This window comes from Cupressus sempervirens, chromosome 7 (genome assembly GCF_028749045.1).
Source record: "Cupressus sempervirens isolate cs-2001-9-10 chromosome 7, ASM2874904v1, whole genome shotgun sequence".
Taxonomy (NCBI): domain Eukaryota; kingdom Viridiplantae; phylum Streptophyta; class Pinopsida; order Cupressales; family Cupressaceae; genus Cupressus; species Cupressus sempervirens.
The window spans coordinates 582,894,486-582,907,424 of record NC_143124.1 but is presented as its reverse complement, the minus strand read 5'-3'; the positions used below and the strand labels follow the sequence as shown (position 1 = coordinate 582,907,424).

Below are 12,939 nucleotides of genomic sequence, written 5' to 3'. Positions count from 1 at the left end.
ATGGGAGAAGTTGACTGGGTTGTTTCCCAGCCAAATGTTATCTGTTGGATCCCATGATAGTGTTGTGCGGTTCTTTGATATTAAACCAATTTAATTCTCATGAAGAGTTACCTTAATGATTTCTTGCTTCTTTGTATTTGAATTATATCCCATTCCTATGATCTACGATTTTCCCCTCATATCTGTTGGTCTAGGATCACCGTTCTACATTTACAGGCTTAAAACATTCGTCTTCTTTTACTCAATGTAACAAGTGATATTGGGCATGCATCAACGACATGTGCTAGTCTCATCGATGGTGGATATTGACCAATGCAATCCTTTCCATGGTTAACTACGTTGGCATATGTGCTTTGACCAGATGCTTGCTAGTACTCAGTTTTTCATGGCTTAAGTAATCTTTTCTAATATTATTCATATTATTAATATCCTTCTCTTGTATTTTATGTGATTAGGAATGCCCAACGTTGCTGTTATAAGATATCCTGCTGTATCTACTGATGTGGTGTTTTTGAATCCTCCCGATATGTTTGTATCACATATGCACTGTAATTAATATCACTGCTCTTTCCTGATACTTCTTGTTGTGGACCATGTATCTCATTCCCTGAATCGCTTTTTGTTGTGTTCTTCATGATTTATGATGATAGAAATAGTTGCTGACTTCATATTTTTTGATATCTTCAATTTAAACCCCTGAAATTGCTTTCTGTATTCTATCTCCTTATTTTAGAGTGTGTATGTTACTTCAGATTCCTTTTTCTTCCGTCCATACTCTTTGCTTGTATAGCAGTATGTGGATGTGAGTTATCAGAACTCTCTTTTTTTTTCCTATCCCGATTTTCACATTATATATATGTTAAGGCCGATTGGTAAAGTACTTGTTTGGAAAAGACATGTCTATCCAAAGAACTTGGTTTATTAATTTATCACCAACTTGGTTTATTAATTTATCACCTTAACTCATTTTATTCTTAATCGTTGTTCTTAAGTTATATAATATTGATGTGTCCCACTCTTAATTATTAATATAATTATTGTATATCTCAACTTTACATATATATGTCTTATGATTAATTATAATATATATTATATTTCATATAATATATCTAATAATTATGTATAATATAATATTTGTATTTGATAATGACGAAAGTATATAAAATATTTTAATTAATAATTATCTATTTGATTTGATTTATTTATTTATTTAATCTGCATTATTATTATTAGCGATCTTCAAAATGGGAACATTACATTGTGTTGCTCCCTCTGCTAAAATGGTTATTTGGATCTGCAGGATAAACAATTGATCCACTGATTGCTTAATTGACATAACCTATAGATATACTTTACCCTACCTTTGCCACTACCTTTTCTCATCTTTCCTTTGTGTGATATTATACCTATGAATGTATGTCATATGTCATTAGGGAGATTGGGGAAATTTGATCATTTTCTAGTACATAATAGATACGAAAGTGATTATTTTTGGATAAAGGATGAAGTTTGACACAAGATGAAGTCATTGGAGGAGGTAGAGAAAAAGATATGCAACAATGATTATGTTTAGTAGATGGAAGAAAAATTCCATATGACATGATGTCTAAGTATTTGGGTTTTCCTTTGATTCCCAAAGCTGAAAATATGTAGTATACAATTCTACCTATGAAGGTTAATAGTTTGTGAGATGTTTTTTATGATATTTTATCTAATAATGCACTTAGTGGATTGCCATTAATGAGAAAAATAAGTTGTCCAATGACTTTAATTACTAGTGCCAATTTTCTAACTAAAACAACCCATACAGTGACTTTAAGAAATAATAAAGAGTTGAACAAGTAAGTACAAGAACAATTGTATAAGGAATCAATTTGAGAGAGTTTAAGTCCATCTGCAATATTTGTCTTACTAGCACCAAACAAGGTTGGAGGATGTGCATGAAATCATGAGTCATAAAGAAGATTACCATCAATTATAGACTTTCCTTGTCAAGAATGGTTGATATTATGGACTTTTTGAGTAGATATGAGTGCTTGACAATGATGCATTAAAGGAGATAGTATCAAAAAGGTTGTCCAACTTATCTACATCAATAACGTAAAAATCAAGACTAGACCACTTGGTTAACATTGAGGACATGAATATCAAGACTTGACATCTTGGTCTACACCAAGAGCACAATGAACAATATCTTATATACTCATTTTATACAGAGGAAATGAGTAAGATACTTGTCTTAACAGATTAGTTCATTTCTATTTGTAGTGATCATATCAAGTGATTCTGGCCTCAATTTCATGTATCCATTATTCCCTAATTTGAAAGTTTTCATTATTAAGTAAGTTAGAGTAAATGTTAGAAATTTTGTAGCTTTCCTCTTTGTGGGCATTCTTGAGCATATGTATGTTCTCTACTCTGGTGCATGCATTCATTGTTTTGATTAAGTAAAAATAGGTTTTGAAGTACCCAAAACCTTTTACATAGTATCAGACAAAATAAGCTAAGAAAGCCCATGAGGAACTATGCATCAGCACCAAAAAAAAAAAAAAAACTAAGACAAGAAGCCTTAATAAAACAAATAGGAAAAGACAGCAACAAGGCAACAAAAAGAAAACACGAGGACAACTACAAGGTCTTCAGTAAATCAACAGCCTGATTTGCAAGGATATTCATGTAAACAGCAGAGGCCTTCAGCTCATCAATTTCTTTGTCTTCCATAACCTCTGTCTTCTTTGAATTAGCCTTGGTGCATTTACTGGGGCCTTGATCCTCTTTCTTGGCCTTGATCCTCTTTCCTATCCTTAAAAACTTGAATTCTCCCTTGTTCCAGTTTGTCCAACATAGTTTTAATGTTATCTGCTATAGTCTTCAAGATGGAGCAACTCTGGTTGTAAGTTTTTTTACCGCATTCGAAGTGTTGTCAACTCTGTTTCCCATGACATCCATCTTTTTCTACATAGCCTTCATCATTTGTTTCATATCTCTGTTCTTCGCTTCCAGAGGTGGGACTCTCTTCATTAAATTCTTGACTTCTTCCGCATTTCCAATAACATTAGAGAGTCTATCCAAATGCTGACCAAGAGTCCTCTCACCTTTGGTAGTCTTGCTTAGTTGATCAAAATCCCTCCTGATATCCTACATTTGTTCCTTCATATTACTGATATCCCTTTTTATCACACCCTGGTTTCTAATGATTCCCTTCATATATCCTTGTTCATCATGGTCCTTGTTCTGATTCAGGTTTTCCTCATCCATATCCATAGTATCTCTTTCAGTATCCACCTCTTAGATGCCTTTGTCCTTAGCCTTCCCTTGAGATAGCATTTTCTTACCTCTCAACTCCTTTTTTATCAGATGCTCATCATTTGAGGGAATGTTCATAACTATGTCAGTCTTTTTTGCCTTGGTTCTGGTTCAGGCAGAAAGGGAAATTAATTCCAACCCTATGCCTTAAATGATTAACCAGCATAAAGTGGTTCCCAAAAGTCTTTGTAAAACGACCATCAAGGGTTAGGTATTCAATCACAACAAACACAATAAACCTCCATGGTCTGGAAATGAAATGAGGGCTAAAATAAGAGTTGCCAATTTTGACCAACCTGTTTCTTTCCTTGGTCGTCTCCGCAAACCCATCAACAACACATTCAAACAACTTCCTATCCCTGTAGAAGTTGATCCATCCATATTGAGACCAGTGGCTTCAACTATAATGTCCTCCGAGACATCCATTCTCTGGTTTCCCACCAAGATGTTTCCATTCTTCCATGTCTTGATAAACTGGTGGGTTATGGATGGGTTACTATCCTTTAACTTGTCCATGAAGCCCATAAATTGACCTTGTTCTAAAATATTCCAAATTTCAGTCTTCTGCTTTCATTCCTTGCAACTTGGGGGCTCAACCCTCTTTCTTTTACCACCCATATTCCTCAAATTGCAATAATTCCTCACAGTCCTAACAAGCTCAGTCGAAATAGAGATCTCTGTATCAAAATAACAGAAAAGTTTTCTCTTATGCAGAAATACCCACAATCCGTGTGGTAATGAATGAGTTGTCTCATCAAATATAATCATAACCCACAACTCCCCATTATTGTGTAGATCATAATTGTTCCTAAATGTCATTTCCATCATTATTAAAACTCTTTTGCATACTTCTAACCTTGTTGTACTCTATCAAAGATAGCCCACCAGTAGGGATTTTGTCACGATAATTCTATATCATCTTTGTATGGCTTTTGCATGCCACATTTGTAGCCCAGTTGGCCACTTTGTTGGTTTCTCTATAGTTATGAGTGATAACACATTCCACAAAGGAAATAATCAAATTACTAGCTTTGCAAATAATATTATGGATGGTCCAAGAGGGATTATCAACTTTGTTAAGATAATGAATAATATTAAGGGAATACCCTTCTACCCAAATTTTCTTCAAATTCATGCTGTTGGCAAATAAAAGACCATAGAGAACTACAGTAGCTTCCACAACATGATTGGTTTGATCCCTAATAGGATTAGCCATAACACCCAAACTATCCCCATTTTCATTTATGATAATAAGACTGCAACCCGCTATCCCTTGGTTGTCCTTTGAGGCCCCATCAAAATTAATCTTATACCATCCCTGTGGTGGACAATCCCACCTAGCCAAATTTCTAAGGTTACTATCATTCTGAGAGTATTTGATCCCTTCCAAGTTCCAATTTTGAATCACTTTGGCTTCCCCGTCATCTTGAGGCTCTTGACCTTTCTCGATTATCCTAATATTCTTAATCACCAAATGCTTAATCTTATGAAATATCTGATAGGAAGTAGTCTCCTTAGCCCTGAAAACACTATCATTTCTTTCCTTCCAAACACCCCAACACAAATATGGAAGTATAAAATCCCATCAATTTATAAGCAAAGTATTACGAGGAGACTTCCAGGCTAAGAATAAATCTTGAATACTGAGGGGGAAAAGCCACTCTACATCCAAAAGTCTACAAATCCTCTCCCATAACCTTCTAGTGTAAGAGGAATGAATGGTGAAATGAATAACTGACTCTTCCTCTTCCTTACAAAGATAACATCTACTGACAAGACACATACCTTTCTTCATTAAATTGTTAGTAGTAAGTATTTTATCCTACAATAAGATCCCAAATTATTATGTTAACTTCAAAAGTATTACCATACAAAGATGAGACAAAAAATCCATCTGGATTACATTCCTATATTAAAGTATCCTCCTCATGAACTAAAAAGACAACATTCAACATTTTGTTAAGGTCATTAAGAGCCTCATGCACTCTGGTAAGGTTCACCAATTTATCTTCTTCCCAATAATTAGCAACATAAGTCCCAAAAATAGTCTTGCATTAATCCATATACCCATTCCACTTCTGATCTAAACTCAGAGCATGATCAAGAATCCATATGTAATCCCAAAATTGAATAGTTTTGCTATTTCCAACCTTCCATCTTACCCCTTTATTGATACTTTGCTTGTTTTTCTGAGCCTGCTTCCAAATCACAAAACCCCCTTGAGTATCCTCACTGCCAAGGAAAAGATTAAAGCCTTGATTCTCCCTGTTATATTTATCATTCCATATGTATTTCCATTCTCCATCTTCATTATATAATCTCCAAATAAGCTTAGCAAGTAAAAAAAATCATGCTATTAATCTTTCTTAGCACCAACTCTCCTTTTTTGATGGGCATACAAACCTTATCCCAAGAAATCAAAGCCATTCTTTTCTTCTTTTCCATACTAGTCCATAAGAATTATTTCACTGGCCAAAGCATACTTCCTAGGTATCTTAAAAACACTTAAAGCATACAAGGGCATATTCTGTAAAGTGGATTTTAGAACAATTATCTTACTAGCCTAGCTAAGGAGGGATCCTTTCTAGCCAGCTAACTTTGAGTGGATTTTGTTAGTCAAGGAACTCCAAAAGGACTCAAGAGGGTCAAGACAAAGAGATAAACCAAGATATGACCCTAGAAGGTTGCTAACCTCACATCCCATAATTCTTTAACTTTTGTTTTGTCTATTCACATTAACATTAATGAAATAGATCGAGCTTTTGTTCAAATTAATAATCTATTATGTAGCCTTCTCGCAATCCTCAAGAGCTTTTTTTATATTTCTCGCATTTTTGATTGAGGCTTCTCCAATCACAATTGAATCTTCCACAAATTGCTGATGAGAACAATTTAAATCCTTAGAAGGTGGTCTTAAACCCACAAATTCCCCCCTTTGAACCATTTTTTCCCATAAATCTACCTAAACACTCAGCCATGGGGATGAATAGAATAGGAAATAATGGACACTCTTGTCTTAAACCACGAGCAGCTCGAAAGAAAGGAGTCAAAGATCCATTATCAAGAATGGAAAAGGTGGCAGAGAAAACCAACATATGCACCATATCCAAAAATATTATAATGAACACAAAAGCTTCTAGACCACACTTTAAAAAACTCCTAGTCCACCCTATCATAAGGCTTGGATAAATCCAACTTCAATAAGAACCCTTCTTTCTTGGATTTGGTGAGCGAATGAATATTTTCATGCACCGAGATAATAGAATGCAACATCTGCCTACCTGGAACAAACCGATTCCGCTGTCTCGAAATCAGATTAGGTAATAAAGACAAAATCCCTGAGAGTAAGAACTTTAGAGATGATCTTATAAAAAGAATTGCAGAGACTAATTGGTCTAAATTAGTCCATGCTATTTGCCTCCGACTTTTTGGGTATCAAAGCCAAAAAAGTACCATTTAGATCTTTAAGAAGTTTTCTAGAACCAAAAAACTCTTTAACTCCATTAAAAATATCCTCTTGAATGATATGCATTCATTGTTCATATGCATATGTTCAATCAATTTCACACATTTATTCTAGAGAAGTGTTCCTTTAGTTCTAGATGCAAATGACTAGTAGATATGGTCACCGTGTGTTTGTAATGTCCCTTGTCCAATGTTATGATATTTGAGATTGACTTCTTGAAATCCAATTGCAAAGACTTCCTCTTAGTAATCTTATTATTTTCAATCAGGATTGCACCTTTAGCAAGATAAAATATCTAGCTATCATGTTGAAACATGGAAACACTCTTAGGCTGTTGAAATAAGATATTGAACAACTCTCTTGAGGAGTTGGTCAAAAATCTAGGTTGAAAATTGACTTCTAATGTACTAGTGCATTGAAGTGGGAGGCTTGTGTGTGGGAAATTCATGGATTTCAAGTGATCTGAGTCCTGGGAGGCCTTGGATTGCAATAGGTAATCTCCATTAGAGGTTGCAGTTGTGCTTAAGGAATTAACAATTTTGACAATGTAATTTTAGTAGTTTGTAGAGTTTCTATCTCCATTTGATTTGTTGAAGTTATTGTATAGTGTGGAGACATGGTTTTTGCAATGTGTCTGTTCATATCCTTTTTAAGTGTAGTGACCAAACTTTGCAAGTTTTCTATAGCTTCAGTGAGTTTTGTGCAGTTTTAAGTGACTTGCACACTCTATCCTTATCATCCTATTTGATCTTAATCCTAGATTCGAGGGTTTGTGTTTGTGGTAGAGTTAATTGTAGTCTATTTATATACCTTTTCTGTGTGTGATTAAATCCAAGAGTTGGAAGTATTAGATCACAGTTTGGGGTTTTGTAGTGTTGGTTTGGGGTTAGAGGTCTGCAGGGATTGTGGGAAGTAAAGCTACGAGAATGAATTCTAGATTCATTGCAGGTGTAATATTTAAAGGGTTTGTTGTGTGTATGCAATATATTTTGTGTGAAAATATCAAATTGCAATAAAAGTGAGCTTCTAGTGTTAATTTGTAAAATGTGTCAATTTTGGGCGTAATCTCCTAATCAGAAAATTGCTCTCACTGTTTTCTAATCCTTGTGTGCTCTCCCCTCATCCCTCATCCCTCATCCCTATTCTTTTTTCCTTCCAATTTTGTGTTTAGAAACGAGTTACTTTTTCAGCTGTTTGGCTATAGGGGACATGCACTGTTTCCCTTAACAAAATTTCCATTTCCCAAATTAGGTATGGGTTGGGAATATTTTGGGAAATACCACATCTCTGAAATATCTCCTATAATAGATGTGTCCTAAGCACATAGACAAAATCCAATACAAAATAAGTGATATTGAGGGTATTTTTCACAAGCTCTTGTTATTTTTATAGAGTTGAGGCTATCATACATTGTGAACTAGTGATATAAGATAAATTTTAATTTTTATATTAGCTGCATTTAAATATATGCAGGTGCATCTGGTGAATTTGGTCCCAAAAGTTTTTGTAATGTGTGCCTTGACATTAACATATATTAGCATGTCACTATAATTCTGTAACATTAGTTTGGTATTGGATTTGGTTGAATTTTGAGTGCCTTTTAGAATGTGATGTACTTTTCATGGATGAAGCTTCTCTGTAGTAAATGAATTTCATAGGGAGTTATGATTATTGTATGGTATTCACCCTGAGATTTAATGAATGATAATGTAATCTAATAGTTCATTTTAGAGTTTCTTCATTCAAATTGTCCCTGATTAGCATAATTGGAATCTAATTTTCCATATCAATTTTATATCCAATTTTAATCAACATCAACTATAAGAGTTGGATGCAACATGCATGTTGAAGTGGCCAAGCCTATTAATTTTTATTTTGGTTGCAGCACAAAAACAGTTGTCAAAATATTTGTTTATTCAATATATGAATAAATCCAACAATTAGCCTCATAGAACTCTATACTTTCTTATATAAACTTTGTTTAATGATGTTTGTGTATCTTGACTATAAAAGTTTTATGTAATTAAAGCAAAGTTTTATAATGATGGTTGCAAAGTATTATATCTTTCACTATGTTATAGGCAAATATAATATATGTAGCATAACTTCATCGACTGTTAAACTTCTGTTCAGCCTCTTGCCATTCTAAAATGTATTTTTAGATGATGTATATTTTAGAGATTAAATTTGTTTTCCAGTTTTGACTGGGGAAACTTAATATTTCAGAATAAAGAAATAATTTTGTAGATCTTCCTCTATTTAATTATCATGCAATGTCATAAAATTCCTTTGTGATGGGTTTTGATAAGTTATATAATTGAAGGCTTAGATTATGACTAACATTAGATTTTATTGACTTGAATGGAATGGGAAGCTTGACAAGCTTAACTTTCTTTAAATGATTCATTTTCTTTAAAGTGCATATTTAATACTTGTCTCTTTGATTGTGTGTGCCTGATGAACTTTTTTTTTCCTAATTTGCTTTTGCAGAAGCCTTCGAAACTAGAGCACTTTCTATGGTGATTTGACATTGGGAAGCATATATTAAGGAGGCCTTGCTTTGTGAGATGGATAAGGTTAGTATTTTATGGCTTTGTCAACATAGTCCTGATAAGATATCAGAAAGTCCAGTTATATAGGTACCTGTAGGATTATGCTTTTGGAAAGCCAATCTTAATATATAGGAAATATGAATGGCTTCTTCCCAACTCAGAAGTGTTGGCAACACAATCTATTCAAATTTCTCAATGGCCGATTGCTTGTATTGATTACTTCTTGTTTTATCTTTGACTAGCTAAATGAGTTTTGTTTAGCGAAATTTCTCTATGGCTGGTTGCTTAATGAGTTTAATTGAGTGAAATTTCTGCTTTAGTGATGCATATGCATGAGGTTATTGATGGTGCATTGTCTGATGTGCGTGAGTGTGTTCTCTAACGATGCTACGAAGATGTATTCTTTAGTATTGTGTGGTGATTTATCCCTCTTGTGTGACTGTTCTCAGTCATCAGTTGAAGTAATTCAATTGAGGCCTTATTTTATTTCGTTGGAGGTACTTTCCTCATGTTGTTGGGCTAGCATTGTTTTTCAGTATTTTCCTCTCTTGGACTAGTCATCATAATTTCTCTATTTTTCTCCTTGTGGCTGTTGTCACACTTGATTTATTGTTGAACTATGAGCATTTTTGAGACTTATTGTTGGACTTGATAATTCCCCCAACTTGGGATTTTTCATTATGTTTGTTGACGACTTTTCTGAATGTCTTTTGTTGCTGCCCGGTTGTGTGTTGTGACTATCATGTCCATTTCGGACCACTGATAGTATGTACAAGGGATAACATTGCGGAGAACATCCTGGTGTGTTTGTTATAAATGTAAGTTTTTATCAAAATATTGTTTGGTTGAATGTGGATAAATGCAATATTTCTATGAAGAGAAAGAAAGTTGATAAAATGTGTATTGTGTATAAGTGTTAAATGATTATTAATTCTTGCTGCTAGTTGTTAAACTCTTAGTTTCTATTGTTCTTAATTGCTTGTAAGAAGGGTGATTTAACGTTGGTTGTATGTAGCTTGAGAATATTCTTTTACTCGCTTATCTGGATGCATGGTGTGTGTCAGCATACCTCATCTCTTGCGGTTATGGACATTCTATTGTTGCATTCTTTGGCAACTGGGATTCTGAGTGTTTATCTTGCCTTATGATGTTGAGTTGTGGCTAGATGAATTTTTTTTGTGACTGGTTGGATTGTGTTTGGACACTTGTGGTGCTTGGGTTCTATTCTTGGATTGCAAGCTTCCAGGAGTAAGCCTAGTCTTGGGAAGGGCGGGGGGGCGGGGGTTGGGATGATGTAGTGCCTCTCCCAATAGATTTTTGTATGTTTTGTGATGGTTTATGTGAAAGTAAGTGATGTAAATGGATTATTTTAGTACAATTAACTATATAGTTAAATTAGGCGATTTAATGCATTTATCACTTCGGCTATATTATTATATGCAATTGCACTTGATCGTGTTGTTTAGTGTGCATGATTTATATCCCTTGCAGTGGCACATGTAGTTAGTGATTCAACTATTTATATTTTACCCATGTCGTCCTTGTATGGTCGATGCACCTTATTTAAGTGTTTAAATTAAACCCTCCGGTGATTTAATTAAATCCAAACTCATTTGCATTATGTGATTAGACCTATGAGTGTGTCTGTGCATTTATAGGTTCGCATTTGTCGCGAAAGTATTTAAGGTTTTTTGTGATTTTGGTTTAAGGGTTTTTTGGGCTTTATTTTATTTGATTTTAGTTTTTCAGCTTTGCCATAGATGAATTCCAATTATTTGGAATAGTCTGTTTTCGTTTGGGTTGATTAGGGGTTTAACTAGTTTTCTTAGTTATTCACGCTAATCGATTATTCACTCGAAAAGTGAATAAGTATCCAAAGAGGAAATTAATTCCTCACTTCTTAGTTTTGAATTAGAAAGCTTGAGAGTAAAACCCAAAATCTTCTTCATGAGGTATTATTATTCTGTTAGTTGTGGGAGCTACGGACATGGGATCGTCGTGAAATTGGTCTTGTTGAATCCAACTTGGGGAGACCTTGGATTGCTGCGATTTTCAGCTATTTGTGTTGGATTTTTTTTTTATGGTTCATATTCCCGTTTTGCCGTTTTGTTTGTGAGGTAGGGCTCTCCCGTTTTATTCTTTCAGCTTCGTTTCTACTTCGGTTTTTGGTAGCCATTTGTTAGGAGGTTGAGAAGTAGTGTTCATCTTCGCTTCTGTTTGCTAGTTCTGCCCGGATGGATGGGTATTAATGTTTTCCTTTTTTTGGGATAATTGGGGTTTCGCACCATTATGCTTGCCGTTTTTGCATACTGTGTCCGAAACTGAATTTGATTGGATTTTTGTGTCTTTTATGCCCTCTGACTAAATGGGTTTTATTTTTGAAGTTTTTTCAGTTTTGGGGTTTTACCTCGATTTGTGTGTCGTCCAGTATTATCGAGTTTTCTTGGCATGATATTGGTTGTGGACTTGGATCATCCGTTAAGATGTCAGTTAGATCATTGTTGAACTTTTATGTTTGCATTGGGATGTGTGCCGCATCCTTACTCTCGACATTGTGTTCGGTGGAGTGATTTTATACTTGGTGTTATTGTTTCTTTTGAGCCCTTGTGGTTATTTTTTGGACACTAGGATTCGTGTAGAATCCATACTCCCAGATTGAGGCCGGTTAAGTGAGTTCATGATGTTTGGTTTTATTGCATCATTGGGATTTGTGTGGAATTCCTATTCCCGAATTGAGGCTGGTTGAGTGAGTTCATGATGTATGGTTTTGTTGGTTTATTCGGATTTGTGTAGAATCCGTACTCCTGAGCTTGTATTTGGTTGAGTGTTGTTTGTCTTGTGTTCTTATTGAGCCTTTGTTTTATGTCTTCGTGATGGTGGTGCACCACACATGATCACGCGCGCATGCATTTGTCGGGTGACTTGCGAGGCCTGAACTCCCGGTTGTATTCTGATCGAGTTATGTTCATTGGGGTTGGGTTGGGAACTTGCATTGCCTGTAGGCATTTATCGTGTGATGAGCATGGGTATGTAGGGTAGATGTGTGGAGTGGCTTCTCTCGAGTACTTGGGCCTGGAAATGGGCGAAAAGATAATGTGAAGAGGTTCTAACAAGTGATAACTTTATTGATAAACGGGTACTAAAACTTAATGAAAAGATAAGATTTGAAACACCTAGCCTCCCGAGGGAGTTGATTGAAGGTGTGTGTGTCTGGCCTACAAGGGGAGTTGATCTAAGGCACAATATCTAGCCTCCTGCGGGAGTTGATCGAAGATACTTTCCGAGTCTAGCCTGTTGAGGGAGTTTATCAAAGGCTTGAAGTACTTGCACTACTTGATGGCAAGTAATGACACTCCACTAGAGTCTGACCGGCGACCTGTTGTACTTGCATTGTCTCATAATCTTGGTTGCAGTCCTTACTACTATTTGGCGTGCGTGTTAGCCATGGACATTTTTTCTTTATGTGTGTTTGTGATTGGATCATTATCTCCATCAACATGATGGGGTTTGGACCTATGGGTCTCATGTGGTTAAGAGGCGTAGCTACCTTTACCACTGCTGGGGACAGGTCTACAGAGACGGTCTATTGTCCCAGTGTGACCGTTGTTGGATGTC

At 35.3% G+C, this 12,939-nt stretch overlaps 1 protein-coding gene across 4 annotated transcripts in view; it reads left to right on the top strand.

Annotated features, from left to right (window-relative positions):
* LOC149548106 (uncharacterized) overlaps window positions 1-12,939 on the top strand; it is a 102,692-nt gene that overhangs the window by 2,955 nt on the left and 86,798 nt on the right. For all 4 annotated transcript variants that reach the window (XM_089792129.1, XM_089792130.1, XM_089792128.1 and 1 more), the window contains exon 2: window positions 9,263-9,348. The gene's annotated coding sequence lies outside the window, so the exon portion shown is untranslated. The remainder of the gene's footprint in view (window positions 1-9,262; window positions 9,349-12,939) is intronic.